The sequence below is a fragment of the Crocodylus porosus genome, unplaced genomic scaffold, assembly GCF_001723895.1.
Source record: "Crocodylus porosus isolate Cpor-Errol unplaced genomic scaffold, CroPor_comp1, whole genome shotgun sequence".
Taxonomy (NCBI): Eukaryota; Metazoa; Chordata; order Crocodylia; family Crocodylidae; genus Crocodylus; species Crocodylus porosus.
This window is the reverse complement of record NW_017728918.1, coordinates 69,614,298-69,624,541: the sequence shown is the minus strand read 5'-3', so window position 1 is coordinate 69,624,541 and position 10,244 is coordinate 69,614,298.

Below are 10,244 nucleotides of genomic sequence, written 5' to 3'. Positions count from 1 at the left end.
CTCTGGAGAACAAGCTACTCCAAAATTGTGAGCGTTAAGCTCATGAGATTACTGCCATTTACCCCTTAGACTTGTGGGGAAGAGCGAGTCAATAACAGGCCACACTGAGCAAGCAGACAATGGAAATGGTTCAAAGCACAGAGCCAAATGGAGTTGCTGTAACCATAAGGTGATGTGCAGCATGGGATCAGTGTGTCATGATTTCAGACTGAACACAGGGTTTGCTTATTTATTTCCCCCCTGGTATCATTAAGCAGAGAGAAAAGGAGAAAGAAAGGAGAGGAATATGGACTGGGCCCCTAAAAAACATTTTCAAGAGTTCTTCCCTAACCATCAGAAAGCCTGTGACAGACAGAGGGGCTTTAACTTAACTATTCCTAATTGCAGAAGCTTGGCAAGCCTTTGTTTCAAAAGTAGGAACCCCTCATAGCAGGCAACTTGTCACTCTACCAGCTCTACTCTTTGTTGCCTTTGTTGGGAAATGGGGGAAGGAAGGTCATAAAATGTAATATCACTGCTACCAGAGCTAAGAAAGAAACCTTGTTAGTACCCTGCAGTGCCACCCACAACAGAATAGTCAAAACATTAAAAAAATCAATAAGGCAGAAGATTAATCTCAAATGCATTCCATCCACTGTGACTATTAACAGTCCTGTCAGGAATAAATTGAGATTTAAAAAATATATATTTATATGCAGTCTTAACTGTGCTCCATGTCTCTCTCATCTTCTTAATTTCTCCAAGTGCATAACCTAAATTACATAGAACAGTGGCTAAATTGGTTCATCATCACTCAACTCCAATTTAAAAGGACAAAGCAAGAAGAAACTGGAGAGACTAATGTTTGGGGAACTGGATAGCTTCAGGGGATAGTTAATGACGGGATAGAGAGACTTTAATGCCTGCATCACTGGTTTTAATTTGTTTCAGGTCAGTAGTGACAGAAAGCCATTAGCATATGATAGCTGTTCTTTCTCCTACATGAAATGAGTTGGCGGTCTCAGTCTTGTTCCTAATAGACAAATATCCACCAGCATAAATTACAAGTGAGAAATCATTCGGCATAATTAGCTATCTCATTGGCTGTTGTAGTTGAGAGGCCAAGAATGGACATGGTACAGAGACAGAGCTGCTGTCTCACCCTCAGAACAGGACTGAGGTGTATGGGTGAGCTGGGACAATGCGTGGGAGCTTTCAGTCTCACAGTCCTGTATCAGTTATACAGCCAGTAACTACCAGTTGTCAGAGCTGTCAATCCAGCACCCTTCACAAGCATTAACTTCATATAACATTTAAAGCGAAAGAGAAAATAGCATTACTCATACAATTTAATGATACCCTACATTCCGTCTTTTAGGGTCACTGCAAAATTTTATCTGAAATATTTCAAAAACATTTGGCAAACATGGGGTTAGATAATCAGCAAAGATTCTGGGTAGCTGATTCACTTTCCAGGCTTATGTCATTCTCTGTACTATGTTATTCACTTGATGGCAGTAAAGCTACTTCTGGACAACAACGTTCCTGATTGGGTTTTTATTGCTATTATTTGCCATGTGTTCATGCCTAGAGGTCCTACCCAAGCTTGTGGCTCCATTGAGCTATATAGCTATTAGTAAGAGAGGTTTTTTGCCCTGAAGACCTTCCAATTTAAATAGAGAAGCCAGTCAACGGGTGACAGAAAGGAAGCAGCATTATCCTCATTTTACAGACGGCGACCTGTAGCACAGAAAGATTAATGGCCTGATTGTCAGAGGTGCTAAGTTCCTGCAGCTCCCTTTGAAGCCAGTGAGAGTCATAGCTACTCAGCACCTCTGAATATAAAGACATAAGTGATTTGCCTAAAGTCGCGCAAGAAGTCTCCGATAGAATCAGGAACTGAATCCCTGAGTTCCAGTCCAATGTGTCAGACCATCCTCAGCTGTTCAACAGACTCCTGAGAAAATGTAGAATATCTAAAAATTATATGTATAGTAAAAAGTGTTTTTTTTACTATTAAGATCTTCATAGCCATGCTGCCCATAGAGTTTTCCAGGCCAGGCAGGTCAAAAGATACTGGCTAGATTTAAGGAACAATCCACTAGTCTTTCAGCCTGATGGTTGGGCCTAAGGTTAACACGTTATGTCATTAAAAAAATTAAGGAAGTCTGAAATAGGCCTTAGAAAACAGTTACTTCAATGGGCAGTGCATGTGGTCATAATAATGGAAGACTAGGGTGAACATATTTCTCTGGTCTCAAAACAGAGCACTTTGGTTCTCCAATACCCTGCAGCTCTCTGGCATGGTCATCTGTTTTTGTGCTCTGGTCTCAGCTGAGCAGGACTGGGGGTAAGATCTTGGCAGGTGGGTGTTGAAACTGTCCTTGGAAAAGTGGGACACACAGCCAACCTATGGAAGACAGATCAGCTAAATCTCTCTGAGAAAGCCATTCCCATGATATTAGACCTTGTGGCCATCAAGGAGGAGCTGGTAGAGGGTTAATGAAAACAACCTAAAACCTGATAATGTGTTTTGATGCCAGTTGTCAAAGAAAAATCTTAAGTTTGGTGCTGCCATATAGGGAGTTGAAACTACAGACAGGCCCCCAGAATGTGCCCTCTGGGTGACCTGGAGGCTTGTCAATCATAGAGCATGGGGTAATCTGATCTAACGCACATGCTCAGTTCACTGACTGCATGATGTAATTTGACTAGAAATTTCTCTGTGAAGAGCGTTCTGATTGGCCACTAAATTCTTATAAAAGGTTTGTGAGCCGCCACCCGGGTGTGGTGAGGTAGTGTGTGTGTGATTTGGAGGAGAGACTGGGCTCGATCCTGTGAGCAGAGGCTGCCTTTGCAGGGACTGTCTCACAGGGAGAGAACGATCCTGTCAGCAGAGGCTGCGGACGGCAGGGGCTGTGAGGCGCAAGCAGAGGCTGCGGACGGCAGGTGGAGCGACTTGTCTTTTTGATCTCGGTTATGGGACTGTTTGGCTTCAATTTTGACTTCGGCTTACTTCGTTCTGGCTTCTCATCTCTGACCTCGGTTTACGGACTGTCTTTTGGACTGGCGTCACGACCCCGTTCCTCGATTCACTACGTTACAGTTTTTGTTGTTTGTTATCCCGTTCATGAGCTGTTGACCAGCCCTGAGACTAGCTAGTGGGCAGCTGCACCTATCCCTCAGGGGGTAGAAAGCAAGGGCTCGCTAGTGAACCTCGTGGGCCAACAGACCCCTTTGTTGTTCGCTATACTGTAACTGAAGAAATATATGAGCCTCCGCTTCCCAAGCGTGAGTAAATAAATCATCTTTGTTTAAACTTCCTGTACAGCTCACACTCCACCGCCGCTAATCCCACCTGTTCATATTCCAGTTGCCACCCTGGCCCACCGTGACCTTGGGGCCCAATTCACTCGGTGTTTGGTTACCCCAACACCAGTGAATGTTGGAAAATGTTAGGAAATGTAGGAACATGGTAGCCACCATTTAAAACACTTTGTGATCTAACCCCACTCAGAGAAGGTGTCAGCTATTGCCCTCAAGCCAGTAACCAGAGCTGGAAGAAAAGTCCTATGTGGTGGTCCCCAGGTAGCTTTTGTAGCATGAAAGGCATTTGGTAGTCGAGTGTCTCAAGGCTTCGTTGCTTACCAGCTGGGGACAGGAAGGAGTTTTTTTCTCTGAATGAATTCTAATGGCTTACAGAGGGTGGGGAGGGGGTCACCCTCCTCAGAGGCCTTAGAAGATTTACCATACCTGAGTGTTTTTTGACTGGGGTATGCTGATAAAAAAGTTACAGAAAATCTGTAACTTCCTTGCCTAGAGGGTCTTGCTCTTCCACTCAGTTACACTGGGCCTGGCTATACATGCATTCGTGTGGTTTAGTTAATGTGCATTAAATCTAGTACCTCTGGGTGCCTATACTCAAGCACCAAGGATGCTCCAATGCACTGGAATGACAGCACGTTGGAAGACTTAATTCACTGAGTCTGCTGGAGTATGGCAATCACCATGCTCCAGCAACCTCCTGTGTCTTGTGTATCAGTGTCCCCATGCTTAAAAATGGCAGCAGGGGTGTTTGAACCAAAGCTCATTGAACGTGTTTTAGTTCAAGTGTCCCTGCTGCCATGCTTTTAAGCACAGGGACGCTGATACAAGAGACGTGGAGGCACTTTAATTACAGCAACTCAGAAACACTCTTAGAGAGCTGCTTTAATTAAAGCACCACCTGCCCCACCTCCAGAGCAGGTGTAAATGTGCCCTCTACACATGCATTAATGCACTTTAGTTAATTCACATTAAATCTAGTACCTCCAGGCACTTAGACACATGTGGGAAATCCAGTGCGTTGGAGCAGACTTGATTGAATCTGCTCAAGCACATAAATTGATGTGCACTGGCAGCATCACATGTCGTGTATCAGCAGTGCAGTACACATCAGCGCTGATAAAATGGCGGCAGTGAGCTTTGAACTAAAACACATTTGATATTCTTTAGTTCAAAGTGCACTGATGCCATTTTCTCAGCACTGATGCATACTGCACCACTGATACACTTGCTTCTGATGCAGTGCTAGGCACTTATAATTATTGTGATGGGGTAGGGGGTGGGAACAGTAGATCCTGGGGTCCCCTTTACTTACAAAAAGGGATCACCATAAAAAGGTTGGAGACCACTGTCCTAGGATCTTTTGTGCATACATTAACCAACTACTTCCCTGTTGATGCAGTGGTAAGGCACAGAGCCCATGTCACACATCTTTTTAGCTATGGCATATTATAGGATGTTTTAGGCCTTTCAGATTTCCTTGTAATTGTAGGTGAGGGTTTGAAGTGGCAATTTTGGAGACTAAGGAGTAACTGGAAACTGGACTTGAAGGCCCAAGAAAAGGCCCCTTCCAGTCCCATGATCCTAAATTCTATTTTGCAGGTTTCAAGATATCAAAATTTGTTTTTGTTCCAATTCTAAACGAAACCCTAGCCTTCTTAAATTCTTTATAAAAGAAGGTTTATGGGGAAAATGTTTCAGTTTGATCAAAACGTCCTGTTCAAATGTTTAAAGAGTGTACTATTTTGCAACACACAGTATAACACAAAAATAAAACATCTTGAAATTAAGTCACTCCAAAAGAAAAAAATCAAAAAAATTCAGTTTTGAAAATCAAAAAGAGATATTTCAACATTGTTGGAAAATTTCCCCCTTTCTCCTCCAAAATTAAACTATTTCAGGGAAATCAGCATGTTTTTCAGAAGCTTTTTGATTTTGACAATACTGCGTTTTCTGGTGAAGAAATGTTCTAAGTTTTTTAAGTTAATTATGCTAGAAATAGGTGTCATGGGCCTATAACCACCCTGCCTTGGCATGGTACTAAATGAGAAACAGGTGCTACATCGTAGTGATATTGGTGGCATTCTGTGGCTTGCTTTTTTTTGTTGTTGGGTACTTTGCACCTGTGGAGCATGTGGCAGAATGTCACTTCTGTCTCTCCCCAGAAACTCTGTTCTGTGACAATTTGGTTAAAATGGGCCCTGCAGAGGGCAGACATCCCATCTCTTTAGGTAAACTGAGTTGGACACATTCCTGCTTCCTCTGCCTATGTGCCTGGCATCACATACCTGGGTGAGGGGCTTACACTCCCTATTGTTCAAAGCAATGCCAACCTGACTGGGAGGGAGCTAGAGACCCTGCCAGTTTACCTCGCAACCAGTGATGCATTTCAAATTGGTTGGCTGGCAATCAACAGGTGTTGGCCTCTATTGGAGCAGGTAAATGAGGTCATAAGGTCTATATAAGTTAAGAACTGCTGAGGAGGAGGGCAGTAGCCATGATAACACTCAGAGAGAGAAGAGTTGGACCATCTGAAACTTGCTCTCTCTCTTGAAACTCATGATCAATGAACTGCCTGCCTCCAGATGGAATCTCCACCTGCCTCTGGATGATACTCATGAGTAAGAAACCTGAGATATAACTAGATATATAGCTTGCAGTAATTCAGATGCATGATCAAAGGCTACCCAACTACCCTGTTTGTTCTATGGGATTTCTCTGATATTGCTCCACCCTGTATCATATTCCAAACCTACTCCTTATAACCAATAAAGTTCTCCTTTGTACCTAGCGTGGGAGACTTATTGGGAGAGGGGCTAGATTATCCCTGTTGGTTCAGCTGACTAAGGGAGACCACTATTTGTGCTTCAGACTTAGGGAAGCACCCCAAGTTCTTGAAGTGGGTCAAGTACCCTCAAGGGCAATAGTCCTGTGTTATCAGGGGGCACAGAGCCAGGATCAGTCCAGACCCTGGGTGGTGGCGGTGTTACCCCCAGGCTACTGGGTGTGCTCCAGGAAGGGGGTTGGCCAGATGTGAGGTGTCCCCAGGGAGAAGGCGGTTGGGCTTAGTGAGGTGGGTAACTTGGTGCGGGAACACCCCTTACTGGCCTGCCACAGAGCACAGGAAGCATTGAATATTCTTGTGCACAGGTGTTGCTTACACATTTTCCAGTGATGCAGGCGGTACCTTCTAGTCCAGCATTTCTCATCCCGTGTGGGGGCTGCAGCCCCAAAGTGGGTTGCGAGAATATATGAAAGGGTTGCAAACAAACTTTAAAAATGGATTCTTTTTTAAAGTAGAAAAATGTGGGAAATGGTGGCTTTTCCCCTGTAGGCTGGCAGAGTTCCAGCCTGCAAGGGGCTGCTTGGGGCACACCCAACTACACCCTGCCCCACACACTGGGGGGCTGGGGATGGGTGATAGTGGGTTGGGAGTCAGGGGCACCAGCACTTCCAGGGGGCTGTTTTCTACTTAAACTATTTACTGGGTTGGGACTGGCCATTAATGTTTATAAAAGGGTCTTGGTACAGAAAAGGTTGAGAATCACTGTTCTAGTCCTATATGTTTATATCATATAACCTCATAAATCCAGCATGCTCGGGACTGAGCACCTGCCGAAAATTTGAAAATTCCAGATTTTTGAAACCAGAGCAGCAGCCGGTCGTGGAGCGGAGGGAGGAGATGGCAGCAGCCAAACCCAGAGCAGTGGCTGCACATGGAGGGGGGTGATGGCAGGGTCTACAGGGATGGGGCGGGGGAGTGGCGGCCAGTCCCAAAGCAATGGCTACACACGGGGTGGCGTCACAAGGTAGTGGATGGCAGCTGTGTCATGCAAGCTTCTGCCTCCACATCCAGCAGTAGTGTATTTTCTAAAAATTGCTGGATTTTCGAGAATTCCAGACTTTTGATATCCGGATTTATGAGGTTATACTGTATTTCTCTATGTTTTGGTTAAGTGGCAGAGAATACCAGGGGCTTATTATGAGAAAAAGGCTGAGCCACTGGCATAAACACCCTAGTTCTCAAACCAGTTTTTGTCTCCAGTAACGCTACTGTCACTACTACCACCAGCGAGCTAAACTAGTGTGGTTGTAGCCAATTGGAGCATATTTATAAATTGAAATTTCCTCTTCTGTTACCACAATGACAGAAAGAAGAATTACCCTGTTCTTGAAATAAATCCCTCTTCATGTTGCAGATTTTTAACAAGGTGGTTACTGGGAAGTGGAATGAGGCGTTGAAATGATACATGTTCTTTGGTTTTCTCTGTGGGCTGGTTCTTGTCATGTCTACTGAATACAATTTTCCTTCGGATAGGAGGTGTGGCCTCCCTCAACTCATATGGAAAATAAGCATAACCCAACAGATTTAAATTAAAAACAAAAAGCACAAACCTCTCATAAAAAAGGAATCAAATAAAAATGTTCAATCCTCTTAGGAGGACAGGTTAGTACTTTCTGAAATGTACAGCCACAGAGAACTCCGCTTTGATTTACTGCTGCATTAAACAAGGTTTCTTTCTACATACCAGCATTTCAGAAGCAGAAGACTGACTTTCCTCAGAAACTGCTATGAGGCACAAGTGAAGTATCTCCCTCCCACCCCGCATCTTCCTCTAGGAGAGATGCTGCCATTTCTAAAATAATGTCTCTTTCTTGTAGATTTGATTAACTATGAAGTAACTTGTGGACCAGAAATACAAGCAGTCAGTCCTAGTCCCACAAACTTGGCACAGGACAATGAGCCAAGAACTTTTACATTCTAATCACAGTTCTGATACTGGCCTGTTTTTGGACAGACAGGTGGGCCACGTTTGGGTGGCCAATTGAGACCCCTCGAAGGGGCCTAATTTTCAGAAGGCAGCTGCTCTACACTTCTTGCAAATCAAATCCTTTTAAAATGTCTTATGTTGGGCATCTAAAAATGTGATAAACACCAGAAATCTCTAATAACTTCTGAAGAGTCAAGGGACACCTTCTCTGCCTCATTTTCCCTATCTACAAACTTCCTTGTGTAGTTGGTATTACAGACCGAGTAACTGATGTTTTCACGTACACTTTAAATGTTATATAAGAGGCAAAGATTTCTTAGGCTGATATCTTTTACTGGACCAGTATCACCCTAAGAAATCCTTGCCTCTAACATAGTTCCTAGACTGTCACAGCTGCAACATCACTCTCAGACTACTAAGCATTATCTAAGTATTAGATAAATATTATGGGGAATGTATGGGGAGACAAATACATTTTTGCACCTCCTGGAGACGGGTGCTTTTGGAAGGGAGGCAGATGTATTCTTTTTCAGGGAACAATATTTAAAATAAATTGCACTTTTTCAGGCATGCTACTTGTCCTTGAGTCCTGAGTGACATTTCAACCCTCGGCAATGAGGGATGCCTTCCACTGTATTTGACATTATTATTATTTATTGAGAACCACAATTGCACTGGCTGCTGTACAAACATAAAAATTAAGACTCAAAGAAACAGTCATCTGGATCAGATATAACAGGGGTCACAGCTAATAGGCTACAGAATTTCAGAGCCTAGATAGGACAGTAATATGTGCATTAGAAATGGACAGAGAGGTTTCAGTCTTGACGTACAGAATATTTTTGTAGCCAACCTGGCTGGAAAAGTATGCCTCAAGAGACACAGATTTAAAAAACAAAACAAAAACAGTCACTGCTCATCAGCTGGGAGGGAGGGGGGATGTAAGAGAGAGAGAAAGAGAGTGTGTATGTGTAAGAGACAGATAGAGAGACTGCTCATCACTGTGGTGTGTGTGAGTGACACTGCTCATCAGCTTCATAGCGCATATGTGTAGTTTTTTTCTTCTCAAAGGATCACCATGACAAATGTAAAGTCCAATCAAGGTTTGATCTGTGCATATGGGAAGCAAGGGCTGCTGTTATTGGAACAGACTAATTAGCATGCCCGCTAAATTCCTCCTGCTGGGGCAGCAGCCAGAGCCTGGTGGTGCAGGCTTCCCAGGTTGGACACAGAAGAGAGAGGAGGCAATGGTGACCTCACCTTGCCAGATGCAAACCCAAACCAGGCAAGAAAGGCTGGGGAGCAGATGAGTTAATCCCTGCACCTGTGTGAATTGCACTGGGTACCAAACTGCTGCCTCGCCTGGGTCTTGCAGAGGCCGGAGGGACAGCAGCACTGCAGGAGACCACTTCCTGCTGCCAGGGAGGCAGAGGGGACCATGGGGGAACAATTTGCTGCCCCCTGGGAGTAAGGGAAGGTGTTACTTTAGGACAGGCAGCAGGTACCAACCTCCCCCCCTCCAATCCTAGAGCCTCTGTTGCTCAGCAGAAAGCTGCGATGCAAGAGGCAACACTGAGACGCTGCTGATAATAATAATTAATAATTTAGAGCCCCTCACGGGATGAATGGGGAAGGCTGCCTACAAAGGCAGGGCTGGCTACGGGCGGGGACGTGTTGCTAGGTTGCTGGAAAGGAGAAGGTGGGGAGAGGATTGCTGTGCGGCCGGCAAAGGAAAGGGGGGCGGGGGGTTTTGCCCGGGACACGGCAGGGAGAGGAGGCAGGGAGACAGATCTGCCTCACCCCCCCACCCAACCTGCCCCGCAGCACCTTGATGCACAGGGCAGCCAGACTTCCCTCTTCTCCTGCTGCACCCCAGTGCACAGCAAACCCTGCCCAGCTACCAGCGCCCGCAGCAAACCCACCTGCACCCTACCCAGAGCAAAAGCCGCCTGCCCCGAGCCCAGAGGCAACCCACCTGCCCCAGTGCCCACAGCAAACCGCAGATCGGAGAGAAGTCGGGCTGCACCCACCCATCCCCACCCAGTGCCCAGAGCAGAGCCCCCTCCCTGTCCAAGGTGCCCAGAGCCACCCCTACCCCAGCGCCCGGAGCCCCCTAGCGCCGCCTCCCTGCCCCGCAGTGCCAAGGCAGCAGCCTCTGCCCCCTTCCCC